Source organism: Oryctolagus cuniculus, chromosome 15 (genome assembly GCF_051225735.1).
Source record: "Oryctolagus cuniculus isolate XC-2025 breed Fujian yellow rabbit chromosome 15, ASM5122573v1, whole genome shotgun sequence".
Taxonomy (NCBI): domain Eukaryota; kingdom Metazoa; phylum Chordata; class Mammalia; order Lagomorpha; family Leporidae; genus Oryctolagus; species Oryctolagus cuniculus.
In genome coordinates this window covers 59,433,572-59,451,779 of record NC_142881.1, presented here as the reverse complement: position 1 = coordinate 59,451,779, position 18,208 = coordinate 59,433,572, and the positions used below count along the sequence as shown (strand labels likewise).

At 39.8% G+C, this 18,208-nt stretch overlaps 1 protein-coding gene across 1 annotated transcript in view; it reads left to right on the top strand.

The window, feature by feature from the left end:
• Positions 1-8,667: 8,667 nt before the first annotated feature.
• The window catches only part of CTNNA3 (catenin alpha 3), a 1,694,949-nt gene continuing 1,685,408 nt past the window's right edge, over positions 8,668-18,208 (top strand). The window contains exon 1 of the mRNA XM_070057731.2: positions 8,668-8,934. The gene's annotated coding sequence lies outside the window, so the exon portion shown is untranslated. The remainder of the gene's footprint in view (positions 8,935-18,208) is intronic.

Here is an 18,208-nt window from a genome sequence, read left to right as displayed (position 1 = left end):
TGGGGTGTCAGTTCTCCTAGCCTTATTGTTGCTTGTTCCATTCTATCTTTTGTACATGCTTAATGCTAAAATTGAGTTGGAGTCAGACTAGAATTCAGTGAGAATATGTACCATTTGCTACAGTTAACATGTTTAAAAATAGTTAAAAATTTACTAAAGACTTAACTATGTACAGTATTTCCCCCTTGTCTGCAGTTTTGCTTTCAGTTTTACATGGTCAACCACAATCCAAAAGTATTGAAAATTTCAAAAATAATAAAAACTTTATATTACATGTTTTTCTGAGAAGTGTGATAAGATCTCATACCTTCATGTTTCATCCTGCCCAGGACATGAATCTCAATGTATCCACTCTATATGCACTACCTGTTGCCCACTAGTGTATACATAAAAGAAAAAAAACAAAGTGGGCTGGCGCCGCAGCTCACTAGGCTAATCCTCCGCCTTGCGGCGCCAGCACACCGTGTTCTAGTCCCGGTCGGGGCGTCGGATTCTGTCCCGGTTGCCCCTCTTCCAGGCCAGCTCTCTGCTGTGGCCCGGGAGTGCAGTGGAGGATGGCCCAAGTGCTTGGGCCCTGCACCCCATGGGAGACCAGGAGAAGCACCTGGCTGCTGCAATCGGCGGCAGCGCGCGGGCCGCGGCGGCCATTGGAGGGTGAACCAACGGCAAAGGAAGACCTTTCTCTCTCTGTCTCTCTCTCACTGTCCACTCTGCCTGTCAAGAAAAAAAAAAAAAAAAAGTGAAAAAAACATAGTCTATGTGGTGTTCACTATATCCGCAGTGTTAGGTATCCACTGGGAGTCATAGGATAACTCAATTGGCTGAGACTCAACATCTGGTTTATAAAATAAAGCCATATTTCCTTTAAAATACATAATTCCAATAGCTTAAGTTTCCACTAAGTGCCAGATATTAGCTCCTTAAAGAGTTTCTTGGCTGTTTGTAAATCATTCCCAGGGTGCTCTCAATGATGCACACAAGAGGCCCAGGGTGTTTTTCTATTTTGGATGCCTTGTTCTGTTGTTGCTTTGCTGTGTTTGCTCCCTTCTGTGTTCCAGGTCACATCCCAGTCATGACACAAGTCCTTTCCTTAATTTTCCATAGCATTGCATTTTAGCCATAATTTACAGAAAAGGGCAGGATAAAGAAAAGATAACACGGATAATAGTTTAAGCTAGTTACCATGGCTATGCTCAGTGCCCTCTGATCCAAGTTCTGGGCCATTTCCAAAGCTTCTTTGAAGAGTTGTCCTCTACCTATCTCCATCCACCACTGTTCTGGACATGCTGACTTGCCTCGTCACCATGGGATACTGTAGCTTGTCTTTTTCTATCTGGAGTTTAGGCTCTCAAACCATAGGACTTTCCTCTCTAAGCTAAAAGCCTGGCTTTCTATTTCCTTCTATTTTTGTCCTAGAATAATTTTCTTCCCTAGAATAAATAATCGTGGGCATATCTGTTCTCTTCAGAAGCCTCACTTCTTTACTCACAGGATATGTCTGATCATGTGAGTGCTGTTCACCTTTTCATATCCTCCAGGTAACTATCATTGCTGTCTTCAAATGCATTTCCTAGAAATCTGAATGACTCCTTTAACAGCAAATTTGAATTTCAGTAGTCCATTACAGGTGGTGCTGTGCCAATTCAATTAGGGCTTTTTTCCAAAATGCATCGTTCCTTCTTCCCAATCTTCCTTCCTTCCTTCCTTCCTTCCTTCCTTCCTTCCTTCCTTCCTTCCCTCCATCCCTCCATCCCTCCATCCCTCCATCCCTCCATCCCTCCATCCCTCCATCCCTCCCTCCTTTTTTTTCCTCTCCTTCCTCCTCTTTACCTTCTCCCTCTCTCTCCTTCTTTTCAGTCTTAGGGCTTCTGTAAATATGCAGGGTTCTATCATCTCCTTTCTCCCTTTTCATCCCAGGGGAAGTTTTGTTTATCACAGTATTTACAGCTGACATTTAATTTTCTGTGGCTTTTTAAATAAAAAAGTATGGTACCCATGAAAGCATGGTAAAGAAGACTTTATCTGGGACCATTGCAATAGGTGTAGGAACCATTGCACTGGGGTCTTGAAGTGGGTGAGAGACTCTGCTGAACTTCTAATGCAGCATGAGCAAGTGGGAATTTATAGCAAAGGGGTCAAGGCAGGGTAGGGATCAGTGGATGGAAAACTACCAAGAGGAAATAAACTTCAGAAGTAAGGAGGATTCTAGCAAAAGCAGCCTAATGGGGTTTTTACAGAAGACAGGCCAGGGTGGTCAGATCAGACATCACTTAGGACATGATGGACAAAGAAGAACTCCATCATATATGAAGGACCATCAGATGTAAGGGTGGGTGCTAAACTGATTTAGCAGGGCTCTTGGAAAAAAGTGGGTTGTATAAGGAAGCGCACAGGTTGGCTTAGGAGAAGGCTCAGAAGTCCAAGCAAAGTTTGATTAAAGAATCTTTGTCAGGTGAAAGAAGCTTAAAGATTTTGAAATGTGTTTAACTCACCTCTGAAATAAAGAATTGTCCCACATCTCATTCAGCTTTCAAATATCCCACTGTAGACATTCATGTGTGTCCTGCTTATAATTTTCTAAGTCTAGGAACTAACTGGTTTTACCTATAAACACAAAATATTTTTTGTTAAGCTTTAATATATATTGAATTTCTATAAGTGCAATCACTTTGTTATATCAGAGGAAGATTATTTTATTCCATATTGTTTGAGGAGTTATTCACTATTTTAGAAAAAAGTCACATCACTATTGCACTGCTGCTTGTGGTTTTGAATTGACTATACATGTCCTTATTAGTCTACTTCTATCGCTGTCACATTCACTGAGATTCTGTGCATTATGGGAAAAAGTGACTTTTATTGTCTTCCAGAGTTAAGTGTGCCTGAGCATTAGTGAAAAGAAATGCAAATATATAATTTGTGTATATGCATGCATTCTATATAAAGTCTTTTTTAATGACAGTGTAGAGGGCATATGGCTAGCAGCTGAGTTTAATTTCAGAATACTGGAAAAGGGCACTGGGAAACAGTTGTCTTATAAAGGAGGTGTAAGTGCTGATGGATTTCAAGACCATGTAACTTCATGTAAGGAAAATGGCCAGTTCTCTCTAAGAAACAGTGCAACTTTGCTGAGACACAGCTCATTGAATTTCTGTCTGAAACAGTTGCATTCATTTTCTTCATCACATTTAGGTAAGACACCCTTTATTTTTGTACAAGTAGAAAATCCACGGTCTTTGTTTTTCTCTGAACTAAGAGGACTTTTGAGATTAGAATCACAAAGACAGGCTAATTTCTTCAATATTTTAAGAGTTGTATCAATTGCGTATGTCAATGCTTTAGAAATAATATTATACATCACTATTTAATTTGAAACAAGAAGTTTAAATTATAGTAAATGTCAGTTTCCTTTTAGGTATTGTATATATCTGAAAATGACTAATTTTCAAAGTTGAAGGAGCAAGCTGTTTTTATAAGCAACAATACATGATGCTCTGGTTCATTAATATATTCAAGAGACTTGATAAGATGGTTAATTAATAAAAGAAATGCCTCCTAGAATGTATGTGCTAGGACTTTTCATTAACAAGTTGAAAAAGAAATAACAAAGAATCAATGAACTAATGCAGATGTGATTGACTGTAATTATTGTGCTTGTTAAGGTTATTGACCTGTGTTAAGATGGCCATCAAAGGTGAGACATGGCACCTTGAGAAAATTACATGAGAAAAATATTTGTTTTAGCCATTCTGTTATCACCAAGGTAATAAAGTTAATGTGTCAGTTTTAGTAATTTTTTTCTGAAATATTTCAGTTGAGACTTAAAATTTTTGTACCCAGTACTAGCATCTAAATGCCATATATAAGTTTTTGCAAAGTGAAATAATGGGAAGAGAAGTTAGGTGGTAAATATAATACAGAAAGGTAATAAGCAGACATAGCTATAGCTTATTCCAGGGTAGTGGCTGTAAAGAAGGTGATAAAACAATAGGTTTGAGGAATATTTGAGAAATTAAGTTAATAAAACACCATTTCTGATATTTTTCATTTCTGCATGAAGGCAAGTGTAGCTTCCTCCAGGAAAATTTTCTTGATTACCTCCTCCTCCAAGAGCTACTGATGGTTTACCTTGTATTACAGTTACTTTGAATATACCAAGCAGTTACAGACACTGTCGCTGTACCTGGCTTTTATTCCAGTGGTGAAGACAGAATAAGTAAACCAATATGAAAAATATGCAAAATTGTGATTTGACTTGTGTGTGTGTACAAGTGTGTGTGTGAGAGACAGACACACACATACACACACAGAGAGAGAGAGAGAGAGAGAGAGAAAGTAATCAAAAAATACCTCTCTCAGAAGGTGAAGGCTTGTATTAAGAATGAGAATCATCCATACATGTAAATAGCTTGGACAAATGGTTTCAGGCAAGAAACTGCAAATACAGTCAACTTAGGGAAAACCATTCATTATTTTATTTTTCTTAATAAATCTTTTTTAAAAAATTTTATCTTTAAGATTTTTTATTTTATTTGAGAGGTAGAGTTACAGACACAGAGAGGGAGAGACAGAAAGAAAAGTCTTTAATCCATTCCCCACATGGCCCCCAAATGGCCACAATGGCTGGAGCCTAGCCGATGACCCAAAGCCAGGAGCCAGGAGCTTCTTTTGGGTTTTTCCACGTGGGTTTAGAGGCCCAAGGACTTGGGCCATCTTTACTGCTTTCCCAGGCCATAACAGAGAGCTGGATTGGAAAAGGAGCAGCTGGGACGTGAACTGGCACCCATATGGGATGCCTGCACTGCAGTTGGATGCTTAGCGTACTACACAACAGTGCTGGCCCCACCATTCAGTATTTTATAAACAGACAGTATAACTGGAATCAGTGAATTAGAGGAGAGAGTTGTGAGTTGAAGTGGGAATAGTTGGCCAAAACCAGATCATGCATGCATGGTCTAAAAAATTTGGATTTTTGTTATGAGTAATAGAAAGCCACTTGATGATTTTAAGCAGAAGAATAATACAGCTCACTAAACTGTTCTTAAAGATCATTTAGAAGATATATAGAGAATTGACTATGGACTCTAAGTTTTGGAGTAGTTAAGGTAGGTGATATAGGAATAAGTGAAACATGAGTATTAAAGATAAGTCTTAGAAGTAGGATCATTGAAATTCTTGATAGTTAGGAGTAAAAAGAATGAATAGAAGATGGCTCCTAGGATTTGGTTTGAACAATTTTGTGATGGTACTAATTGTATTTACTTCTGATCTTGTATCTCTGAGAGGAGAGGAAATAGTTTTTCTTGTTCTAACTTTCAAGTCCACTAATTTTTCCTGTAGTGTTAGGAGAGGGAGTAGAAAAGAAAGAGCATGCAACTTTTTTTTTTTTAAACTGTCTCTTAGTAAGTTGAGTGAGACGTCCCCAAATATTGGGAATTCTTCAATGTATGTAGATGGCTTCTTTTTCTTTCATTTTGAGTCTTAGTTTCAATTCTGGGCAACAGGAAAAGTTCCTCTCAATATCCCATTATAGATCTCATTTAAAGCCATAGGAATGGATGAAATATTCCTTAAGGTGACAGTATGGGTTTGGCCACATGTAGGTTGTTTTCAGATCAGGAAAGGAGAGAAAAATCTCACGAAGTGGGTTGTGGAGTGAGTCAAAGATGAAACGTGTGGGGATGGTGATTGGAGTTGCAACTGGAGGGAGCTGTAGGGTGAAAGTGAAGCTTTTATTTGTTTGGTATTTTTCAGTCTGGTCCTGCGGCATAATTTTGCAGTTTCGTTTGAGAAGGGGTGGTAGTGTGGTACATCAGGTAGAATGAAGGAGCAGAGTCTTCGAGAAGGCAGAAGAAGAGATCCAGAGTAAAGAGTAGAGATCAGTCTTTGGTAGGAGCAAGGGTACTTCTTGCATTGTAATTAGTGGGAAGGTGGAGATGATGGGGTTTGATATTGGTGGTTTTTGTGTATTTGATGATGGGTAGATGTGAGACATCTTTCTAGATGGTTTCTGTTTCCCTCAGTGAGGTAGAAGCGTTGGTTGGCAGCAAATAATAGGAGTAGGAGGGAAAGGAGAGTAAAATCATTAGACCTTTGAATTGTGAGCAGATTAATTTAAATTCATCTAAAACTCCTGACAAGGTACCGGAGATATTTACCACATGTACTTTAAATAAAATAGTTTAATTATCATGAGCAGGAATTATCCCTAGTTTTAAATATCACCTTAAAATTGTAGCTGTTTGGGAAGTGACAGTTTTAAAGGTACAAACTGAGATTGCCAATATTTTGGAGGTATCATGTATAGAAAAAAATGGACTCATGGTTCATGCATAAGCTATTTTCATTCTTTAAGGGATTTTAATAAGAAGAAACTGTATTCAATTCTGATTAAAGAACACCCGGAAGTGCTTATTTTCCATGAGGGTATGATAATAGGGAAACAGTTATTTTCTTTTTGGAGGCCTTTTTTTTTCCTCTAATTTCTCAGCTGGCTCCTAGCAAGGGCTCTGCATTAATGGGCTTCTCAGTACATGCAGTTGGATGACTTTGTCTGGGACCAGCTCTGAAGCCCAGAACTAAAAACACATTTTGATTACCTTGGGAGGATTTGCTACTAATGGCCTTGATTTATTTTTCCTCTTTTTCTATCTGTCTCATTTTCAGCTCTTCTACTCTTAACCTTTGTTTGCTTGCAAGAAGAATGTGAGCCAAAACTTTCAAGTTGGAAAAGTATAAAGAAAAGAAACAAATAAATAAATAGAGAGAAAGAATAAATACTGAACAAGACTGGGCAAGGTGACAAGAAGGAATTACTGTGAAAATCTGGAAGGGGGCCAGGATGCAAAATGCAGTGGCTGTGTTGTTTATAGGAACTAGTTAGTGTTCAGCATGCCTCAGTGATCACACAGAGAAAGCCAGATCTCTCTGGTTTTGTTTGCTACCCTATGGTTAGCTATAGAAATTTGACATAGGTGATCTGTGTTTTTGTTAGCAAATAGATATAAATACAGAAGGCCATGGAGCCCCTGTACAACCAGTCCAACGTGATTTGAATTGCTAGGAGAGGACCTCTTGTGGCTACAGTGGGAAATACTTCAGCTAAAATCTATCTTGGAGGCTGCACATGTTTTTATGAGGGAATTAAAAAACAAACTATTCAACAAAAGCTCTTTAAAATTATATTTCAGATATTTATAATATTATTTTGATAATATCAATTACTGTAATAAGTTTTATTATGTTGGGTCTCTGAGGGGTTCAATGTAATAATTTGGAGTACTTCAGATTTTATCCCTTTGGTTCACATATCCTCTGAAAAGTAGAAAGAATAGGAATTTTCATCTTTATTTTGAGGATGGAAAGGAGAGATACAGAGCAGGTAAATAATAACTGACTGTGATTTTATAGAAGGGCAGCTGGATTTAGATTAGAACTTGAATGTTGGGTGTCGTATCTTGGGCTCAGTTCAACAGTGTGAATTTGGAAAACATTCATTATTAAAGCTCTAAAACTAAACTAGCTGTTTTCCAAGTGTCAAGTGATTTCTTTATTCAAGAAAAGATGGATTGAGAGACATAAAACTTACTCTTTGTTTGTCTGTGAAAAGAGGCTATTCCTAGATTCTCCAGGGGGAAAAAGCTGCTTTATAAAAAATCTTGGGAGGGACAATATATTAGCCATGAAGACTCTTGAGATAAATGTAATGTCACTTACACACATCTTAAAGGAAATTACATAAAATACTGTTACTTTTTAGGTTTCCTTGGTAGTTATATGAAACTAAAACCCTTTCCTGATTCTTTCTTGATGATCCCTGGGCCCTGCCTTTCCTCTAGGGTCCCTGATATTTGTTTAAAGAGTATCTGGAGAGCAAATATGTGAATTCTTTCTTTTTTATTTTAAATTCAGCCTTTTAACAATAGGACTTGAGTGAGCACTTCATATCTGAGTTACCACCTCTTACTTTAGAAGCTCTTAGAAGGAAAACAGAAAAATGGTACCTGCAATGTCCAGGAAAATAACAAAAATGTTCCATTATTATGTCAAGAACTTGAAATGATCGAGAATAAACAAGGATATGCAGAGTTGTTTCAGTGAATTAAGTTATTGAAGGAGAGGTTATTTAAAAAAGGGAAGGGGGAATATAAAAAAGGATAGCCACAGAAAGAAAAAAAATTTTGGTGGAGAAGACATTTTTTTTTCTTTTTTCTTTTGGTGACTTAAATTTGATGGTTCCACCTATGGAGTTTTTGGTACATCTTCAGTTTAAATTTGTTACTAGTGATTATGTGGTTCCTCATAAATAGTGGATACAGAGAGTCTAAGGCTTGGTGCAAGGGTGTGAGACATACAGAATTTCAGAGGAAAAATAGGCTCTTAGAGGTCACCTGTGGCTCTAATATAGTTATCTCTATGGTTTCCAAAGATGCTGAATTTTACATAATTATATTTTCCTGTGAGGATTTCCTAGGCCCCAGTTATCCCTGGTTTATCATTTTTCACTTTGAATAATACCAGCCTTCAGCTTTACTTAGATGTAAGAAGTTCTTATTTTGGAAAGGGACTAGAGAAATGGCAAATCTAACTTATTCAGAACTTCCTATCAGCTATGTTTGTAGGTCTCTAGGCAAAGTATGTGTCTGGCCTTTTTCAACAAAGTATTTTCAGTAACAAGTTGTCAGTGAGGCCAGTGACTAGTGGTTCAGGATTAGATACCACCCACCCTGGCTTGTAACCTCCCCTTTCTTTCTTATCCTGGGTGAACAGTGCTCAGCTAAAGTGACTGCCCCACTGTCACTGCCTCTCAATTTGGGATTCTATAACTCCGTGACTGCCAAGAAGTCTTTCTTTTCACCCTCATACCTCTTTTTGGAAAATTCCCTACAAGAGCGGAATTTTAAGCATATTTACTTTATAGGAAGCAACTGAAAGGTAAGAATCAAGACTGGAGAGAAGAGCTGGACTTCAGTGCATTCTCATTCTTGCCTTGAATAGCTGTGTTTTAATAAGATATTGTAGGTTTAAAATGTGTGGTTTCCTTCTGGATTAAAGAAGATCGCACTATGTATAAAATAGAATGTTTTGACTAGTTCTGATGAGAAATGTGGGCTTTCACGCTAATTTTAAAGTTATAAATAACTTTCAAAGTAGTGCCAGGGGAAGCTACTAGCCAAGGTCGTGCTTTGCATTCAGAGAGTTTCTGGCTATAAAAAGCCTATTGGATTCTGTGCAGGAAAAGATAAGATATGGCCTGGATGCTCATGCTTTGGCATGGGACTGGGGAAAGGAAAGAGGGATGGAAAATGTTTGAAAGGATTTTGCCTTGAATCAAAGCTGTTCACAGTAAATGGAAGCTGTTTCAAATGAGATAGTGACAAATGCATTGATCTCAGAATTTAATATTTGTCTTATAAATTGGTTTATTATTGGCAGTGATATTAGGAGGTTAAGGAATGCTGTCAAAACTGACCATCATTTGTGATCACATGAAAATCACCGTATAGAGTGGATGTGGAATGTAATAATCACATAAAGAGAACGTCTCTATCCAATAGAGTGTAGGTGACTGTGGGCAGATTCTTTCTGAGGCCAGGCTCCAGGAAGTTTGTTGACTCTAGAGGCTTTGAGTCACTGATAGATGCGAAGACTGTGGAAACATCTTTGGAGATATATGAGATTCAGTGACTTGCTTAAAACCAACCATGGGAAGAAATGGGATTTAAAGTTAGCCTTGGTTCTGGTTTTGTGGCTAGCTTATTTAGACAGACCAAAAGGCCAATATATTTTTCTGAGAACAGTTATAATTTGAAGTTGTATATTATTAGCAATCAAATCTGAATGACATGTTTGGATATATTATTAAAATTTCAACACCCACTAAAAAAAAATAACCTAATAGTAGCAGATGGCAAATTTGTGCAGTGTCCAATATACAGGCTATATAGTCACTGTTCTTTCTGATTTTTATCTTCTATACATCGTCTGAGTCCTTATTCTTTCTTGAGTGAAAGATTGGAATTTTATAATAAAATTTAATTTTTTAAAAGATTTATTTATTTATTTGAAAGTCAGAGTTACACAGAGAGAGGAGAGACATAGAGAGAGAGAGGTCTTCCATCTGCTGGTTCACTCCCTAGTTGGCCGCAACGGCCTGAGTTGTGCTGATCTGAAGCCAGGAGCCAGGAGCTTCTCCCAGGTCTCCCATGCGGGTGCAGGGGCCCAAGAACTTGGGCCATAATCCACTGCTTTCCCAGGCCATAGCAGAGAGCTGGATCAGAAGAGGAGCAGCCGAGACTAGAACCAGCACCCATATGGGATGCCGGCTCTTCAGGCCAGGGCATTAACCCGCTGCGCTACAGTGCTGGCCCCATAAAATTTACTTTTTTCATTATAAAAGTAATAAATGCTCATTGTAGGAATTTTGAAAGCACAAAGAAAAATTACCTGTAATCTCATTGATGTATTTCCTTACAGTTTTTTTTTCTTCATAGCTTTTAAAAATAATTCAATAACACTGGAGGCACAATTTAGAGCTTTGCTTTTTTGTTTAACTTTATCCAAAATGTTTTCCATGTAATATTATGTAGTCTACATTGATTCTATTTTAAGTTGCTATGTAACACTCTTCCAAATGAATGAATATAATTTTATAATTATTGCTGAATATCTAGGTACCATGGTACACAACTTTGTGCATTTATTTATGAATATGTATGTATGTATGTAATTTTTATATTTAACATAATTCGTAATCTCTAAGTGTGGAATTGTTGGATTAGAGACCATTACATTTGAAGTCAAAGGTTGTGACTCTTAAGAAGATGTGTTTGTACTGTTTTTCTTCTTTTAAAACATTATAAAATTCCTCATCTACCAAATGAAATATTTATTAAGTGTCCCTGGTATGCATTGTTATCAGGCAGTGTCCTAAATATTTGGAAGGATATACTGTTTTTCTCCTTACAAAATTTCAACTCTTAAACTTTCACAGATTTCAACAAAGCTTTACATCAGAATTGAAGATGCTTCACCTCTGCTTGAATTAGTAGATAGTATTTTTGACCACCTTTGTTACCTGGGACTGTAGAACAATGGAATTTATAAATAACTTTTGATAGAAAACCATTTATAAAAAGTCTTGATTTATGTGAACTTTTAAAAAACTAATTATGACAAAGAAATAGTAGAAATAGGAAGAATAAATACTATAGTTATAGTAAGACTTTGGGAAAATGAAAATATTTGGAAAAAATTACTGACAGCAGAGTGGAAAGAAAAAAGAGGAAGGGCACATGCAGGGACAGAAAATCAGTATTGCATTTTTCTATTTAGGAAAACATGTGAATGGAATAAAATGTGGTGAAGCTGAGAGTCATGAAAGATAACAAGTTTAAATTTTGTTGAATATGGGAGCCATAGTTGTAAAGACAGAATATGTTGAAGGGAAAAGGGCTAAGGAAATAGTGAGAGATAAATTATTGGAGGTGGTGGCTGTTACAGAGAAATCAAAGTGGAGACAGTACAGATGTTAATGTTATTAGTCAGAAACGAAGTGTGATGTTAGGAATTCTTAAAGAATATATTCTGCTCATATTAAAAATGTTTTTAAATTGTGGAGCTTTACTTGTCAGTGATATTTAGAGGGCAGTTATAGCTATGGACAAATGGGAGTTCCATTCTCTATTCCCTATGAACGTCTATTTGTGTGTTCCTATTTTTTTTCTTTGGAATAGAAGGGATTAAGATTTAAGAAAAGAAGTTGGCAGCCCAGTATTGCCTGGAGAGAAACTATGTGCTTTGTAATGAAGACTTAAAAATAGTGTTTATTTATGGATCATTGGCTCATGGGAATGTTAGTCCAGAGACTCAAAAAGCATGATTTTTTGATTCTTGCTTGGTTACTGGATTTTAAATGACATGGTACGATGGGGTGGAACTCCTGAATTTAGCCAAGTTACAAATCTAATTAAAAGTGACATAATTGAAGTTGCAGAAGTTTTGAGACTGAAGAGGACTATTAGCTGCTGCACCTGATTTTCACATGCTTAATTACCGTGTTTAGCTACATTATTGCTGCCAGGGACTCAGCTAGTAATCTGTTACCAATTTAATCACCAACTTCTATTTTCTGAGAAGTGATTTTGAGTATCTATATGCAAAATTATAAATTTGGTCAAGTTAATTTGTCACTTCACCCCCCCCCCCCCCGCTCTTTTATTATCCTAACCAATATGCCTGTACTGCTTCAAGTCCTTTCTGTCAATGGGAAATTGTTTTGATGGAGAAGACAATGTCTGGTGCACAAAGACTCTCAGATATTGGAACTTGAGCACATTAGACCCCTCCTTTAAATTAGTGCTATTCAAAGTGTGGTCTGTAGTTCTCAATTTGTTACTGGTCCGTGCAAAGAGATAAGGAGCTTGTTTGAGAATGTAAATCAGCTATATGCTAGGAAGCAATCCTCTATCTACATCCTGGCACAACTGCCTTATCTCATAGCTGACCTGTACTCTGAGTAGCAAAGTTTTCATTACAGCAATTAAGCATTTACCTAGATGCATGAGGGCAGAGAATGTACATGAAGGTGTACAATTAACTAGATAATAAATGGATTGCTAGGTCTCAGTTGATGAGGCCCCTGGAAGGCATATCAATGCAGAGGAACCCTGAGATAACTTATTGAGGGAGGGCCCAAAGAATGATTGAGAGGCAGGATTTCCAAAGGGGTTAAGTCTGCTTTAGTGTGGGCTTTGAAATTCGTTCATTCATTCATTTCTGATGACTTGTGTGCCAGACATAGTTCTCAGTGCTGGGACAGGTACTAGTGAGCCAAATGAAATCCTGACCTGGTGGTATTTTCTTTTTCTTTTCTTTCTTTTTTAAAATATTTTAATTTATTTATCTGAGAGGTAGAGTTACAGACAGTGAGAAGGGGATACAGAGAGAAAGGTCTTCGATCAGCTGTTTCACTCCCCCAAATGGCTGAAATGGCCGGAGCTGGGCACATCCGAAGCCAGGAGCCAGGAGCCAGGAGTTCTTCCGGGTCTCCCATGCAGATGCAGGGGCCCAAGCACTTGGAACATCTTACGCTTTCCTAGGCCATAACAGAGATCTGGATCTGAAGGGGAGCAGCTGGGACTACTACCAGCGTCCATATGGGATGCAGGGGCCGAAGATGGAGGATTAACTCACTGCTCCACAGCACAGGCCCCGGGGTGTTTCATTTCTAGTGTATATGTTTTTGTGGGTGAGGGTAAAGGAGGAAAAAGAAATAAAACCAACTTCTCCGAGATTCTTCAAAAGAGGTACTGTCTTAGTTCAAAGCTGGACTAGATATTACATGTTTCCTAAGGTTTTTCCTTTCCCTCTAGTCATATTGAAGTCATACTAATGAAAGACTATATTAAAATTTAGTATTTAACTACCCCCTTATTGATGAACATTTAGTTTTTTTCCCTAGCTTTTTGTTACTGCAAGCAGTACAGCTATCCTTGACATGCATCTCTGTACATATATTCAGATTCCTAGAGGTGTTATTGTTTAGTCCAAGAATTTGTACATTTATAATTAAAAATTATTTATCTGTGTGCATGTGTGCATAAAAGAGATCAGTCTTCCATTTGATGATTCACTCTCTAAATAGCCCACAATGGTTGGGGCTGAGGCAGGCCAAAGCCAGGAACTGGCAGCTCACTCTAGGTTTCCCACCTGGGTGATAGGTACCTAGTAATTTGAGCCATCACCACTGCTTCCCAGGATCTGCATTAGTAGGAAACTGGAGTCAGGAGCTAGAATTGGGCATCAAACCCAGTACTCCAGTGTGGGACATGGACTCTTACCTGGTGTCTTAACCAGCAGGCTCAATGCCCTTGCTGTGCGTGTACAATTTTTTGGCAGTGTGCTTTCCAAAGAAATTTTACCAATGTGCTCTGAACAACAGTGTATGAGACCGCTCACGTTTCTTTATCTTGTTCAGGAGAATTTCACAAAAGATTGAAAAACGTTTTAGTGAAACCACTTTACCTGCTTTAGTCATATTGAATTAAAAAGGGGAAGACAAGAAAATTAATTTAACATGAGTAGCTTTTAATGAACCTATACCAAGGAATCACAAGACATTTTTCTTTTTTCTAATTAATATTTTAACATTTTTTTTAGAAATCTGCATAAACTTTACTGTTTTTAAGGTTTGGGACCTAACTTTCTGACACATATGTGAGATTTGTCAGTTCCTAGTCTTCTGTTACCACATCATTTTCCATTATTACTCAGACACCAGCAAAAATTCTGTGATAATATATGTATTTGCAATATGTATGTGTATATTATAAGAGAACACATAACTATCTAATCATCTATTTCTAGGTGTCCATTTCTGAGTTTATTCTATTAGAGTAAGTTTTCTTACCTTCAGCACTACTTACATTTTGGACCAGATAATTCTTTATTGTGGGGAGGCTGTCCTGTATGTGGCAGTATGTTTTATAGTATCCCAAGCCTCTATCTGTCGCTCCCCCTCTTCGTGGAAGAGCAACACAGGACCCTGCGCTGTTCTTTTGTCTGCTCGGCCCTCCCCGGGTTTGCTGCTGGTTCTTCCCGGGTTGGCTACTATCCCTTCCACCTCCGTGGAAGGGCAGTTCCCCCTGGCCGCATTCCCCACTTCCGCAGGGGAGCGGCACACCGCCGGCCGGCCTTCTCGGGGGCTGCACGGGTTCCCTTAGATGTTCCCCATAGATGTTCCTTGTGCATGCCGTCTCTCTCCTCCTTTATAGTCCTCCTCCGCCAATCCCAACTCGGCTGAGTACGCTGCTCTCCAATCAGGAGCAAGTCCTACAGTTAATTGGTTGAACTGGAGGCAGCTGTGCGGAAGCTGTTTACTTCTCTCCCAGCGCCATATTGTGGGAGAGCAGATGCATAGAATAAGTCCTAATTCGAGCAACTTAGTCTAGTCCGGATTGCTCCCCACAGATCCCCCTTTCTTTTTATTTTTTGGCGTTGATACGCGCCTGTCTTCGGTGTCCCGCAGCACACACTCTGCTGTACTTGCTAGAGTTGCCACAGGCTCTTACAAGTCCTATCAATCAGGAAAACCGAATCCGGGTCCTCTCTTCGCCATTGTGAGGAGGTTTTTAGGCGCTGATGCGTGCCTGTGTTCGGTGCCCTGCAGCGCATGCTCTGCTCTGCCCGCAGGGGCTTACAAAACCTATCAGGCAAACCGAATCCAAGCCTTCTCATTGCCTTATTGTGGGGGAGACTTATTAGTGTTGGTTCGTGCCTATCTTCGGTGACCTGCAGCTCATACTCTGGTCGAGCTTTGCTGGCGCTTACCGCCTTAAATCAGGCAGACCGAATCCAAGCCTCCTAATTGTTGCATTGTGGGGAAGCTTTACTGATGTTAATTCGTGCCTGTCTTCGGTGACCTGCGGCTAGCCGCCCAGGTGCTCATCGCCTCACTAATCGGGCAGACCGAATCCAAGCCTTCTAATTGGCATGTTGAGGGGAGGCCTTATTTCTCTCTATTTCTCTATCTCCGGGCATTCCTATTTCTCCCATTTTACTTCTATCTTCCAGCATTCCTATTTCTCTCACTTTACTTCTAAAACTTCTGTTTCTCTTATCCCCGCAGCTTCCCGGCACCTCGCCCCGCCGGCGGGTTCCCGGCTCTGCGCCGCTTCAGCCCGCGCGCCTCTCTCATCTGCGCAGCTTCCCGGCTTTGCGCGGCTCGGCTTCGCGCGCTCCGCGGTCTCCACGCTTAACCCTTTCGCGTCTGAACCACGGCCTACGCCAGCGTTCCCTATCTATTCACGCCCCGTGCTCTCTCTGCACGCGGCGGCTTCCGCGAGTAACACAGCGTAGCTTGCGTCTCCACCACTAGCATTCAATCCAAGTTCCCCGGGCTAGCCTGGCGAATTCAACCCAGCGTACGTCTCCGCCCCATGATTTGGCTTCCCGTCCTTTGCTCCCCGGGCTAATCAGACGGATCCCAATCTGGCTTACGTCTCAGCTTCTGGTTTCAACTTTTCGCCCCCTATTCCCGGGCTAACTTGAGAACCCCAAAGTGGCTTCCGTTTCCGCCTCGGCCTGCCCCCCGCGGCTTCAATTTCCCTAACAGTTTTCTCTACCCGGTATGTTTCCCCAAGCTTTCCTCCAACGATATTCCTCCCTCATTTCTCCTGGCCTCTCCCCACAGTCCGCGTCCGAATCTGTTTGTTCTAGCTTTCACTTTCGCTTTCGACCTTAGAGATTTCTCCCAGCTTCCCCCCGTAGTCCGTATCCGAGTCTATGCCTAGGCTTTCAATAGCTTCTTCCGGCACCCTTTTCGTCCGGCTTTTCCCTAGGCTGTTTGCTAGTCTCTCTCTCCGGTAATTTCCCTAGGCTGTTTGCTAGTTTCTCTCTCCGATATTTTCCCAGTTCTTCCCGTTTCTTCCCTCCTAAGTTTCATATCCGTCCTAAGTTTCCTATCCGAGCTAGGTTTCCTATCCGAGTCATTTCTTCCCTCCTAAGTTTCCTATCCGTCCTAGGTTTCCTATCCGAGTCAGGTTTCCTATCCGAGTCACGGCACCATTATGTCGCTCCCCCTCTTCGTGGAAGAGCAACACAGGACCCTGCGCTGTTCTTTTGTCTGCTCGGCCCTCCCCGGGTTTGCTGCTGGTTCTTCCCGGGTTGGCTACTATCCCTTCCACCTCCGTGGAAGGGCAGTTCCCCCTGGCCGCATTCCCCACTTTCGCAGGGGAGCGGCACACCGCCGGCCGGCCTTCTCGGGGGCTGCACGGGTTCCCTTAGATGTTCCCCATAGATGTTCCTTGTGCATGCCGTCTCTCTCCTCCTTTATAGTCCTCCTCCGCCAATCCCAACTCGGCTGAGTACGCTGCTCTCCAATCAGGAGCAAGTCCTACAGTTAATTGGTTGAACTGGAGGCAGCTGTGCGGAAGCTGTTTACTTCTCTCCCAGCGCCATATTGTGGGAGAGCAGATGCATAGAATAAGTCCTAATTCGAGCAACTTAGTCTAGTCCGGATTGCTCCCCACATCTATCCACTAGATGCCAGGGTCATTGCTCCCAAGATGTGACAACAAAAATGTGTCCAGAGTTTGCCAAATATCCCATTGAGAGCAAAAGTATCCTGGATCAACCTAGGATACACCCAGAAGTGGACATTTATCAAAATAGTTAAGTATTCCCTTCCTATCCTTTCTCTGTTCCTGTTCATCAATTTCCTTTTAAGATTGTTGGCACAGTATTTCCATTTTAAAGACCATTCTTCTTGGTATACAAGATGAAAGCAAAGTAGAAGTATTGTCATTTGCTTCCTCTGTCACTTGTTAACATTGTGAAATTTGCCTGAGGATGGAGGAGAGGAGTTGTACCCTTCTTATCCTTCCATCCTTACATACAGCCTATACATTTTTTTTTATAAGACTTCTTTCATTCTGGGTTTGGTCCATTCTTTTAATAGGCAATGCTATGTGGATGTATTTATCATTATCCCTTCCTCTTCCTTTGTGTGTTCTTTTAAAAACTCAGTTCTTTAGAAACTCTTTGCACACCACACTGAGTTATTTGTATATATTCTTTCTCATTTTTCCTCATTTGTGATTGTAGTAGTGAACTTTATTTTTTGGCCTATCTTTCATTTTAGAATCTGGCTCTGGGACATTCTTCTATTTTCTCTGAACTGCCAAACCATCTAAAATACTTGTCTTACTTTGTTCTGTGTTTTCTTTCTTGGCTGTAATGAACTCTAAGGTGACATGTTCAATTTCCCTCAAGGTTCCTGTCACTTCTACTTCACCAACGTATTCCTCTTTGTTGGTAAGAATTAAGTCCAGGATAGCAGTTCCATTCTTGGCTTCTTTTGCTCTCTGAGTGACGAAGTTACTGGTAGACAGCAGAATATAAAGGAGAGCAATGATTCTTCCAATTCACATTTTAATGACTTTACTGTCTTTTTGGCTTTGTCCAATTCTTAAATGTTTAAATCCTTGCCAAGTATGTTTTAATCTCAGTCTCTTACTTCAATAAACTTTCTTTCATTTTATTTAGCCTTTTTATCACTTCTTTTCCAGAACTGGTGTTTTGGATATTTCACTGAGAACACATTGTAGATGTGTTCTCAACTTTGTTTTGTCTTGGAGATAATTTCCTCTTGCAGCTTTAAGACATCTGCCTCTTTTATGTGATAGAGTATTTGAATTTTGGAATTTTT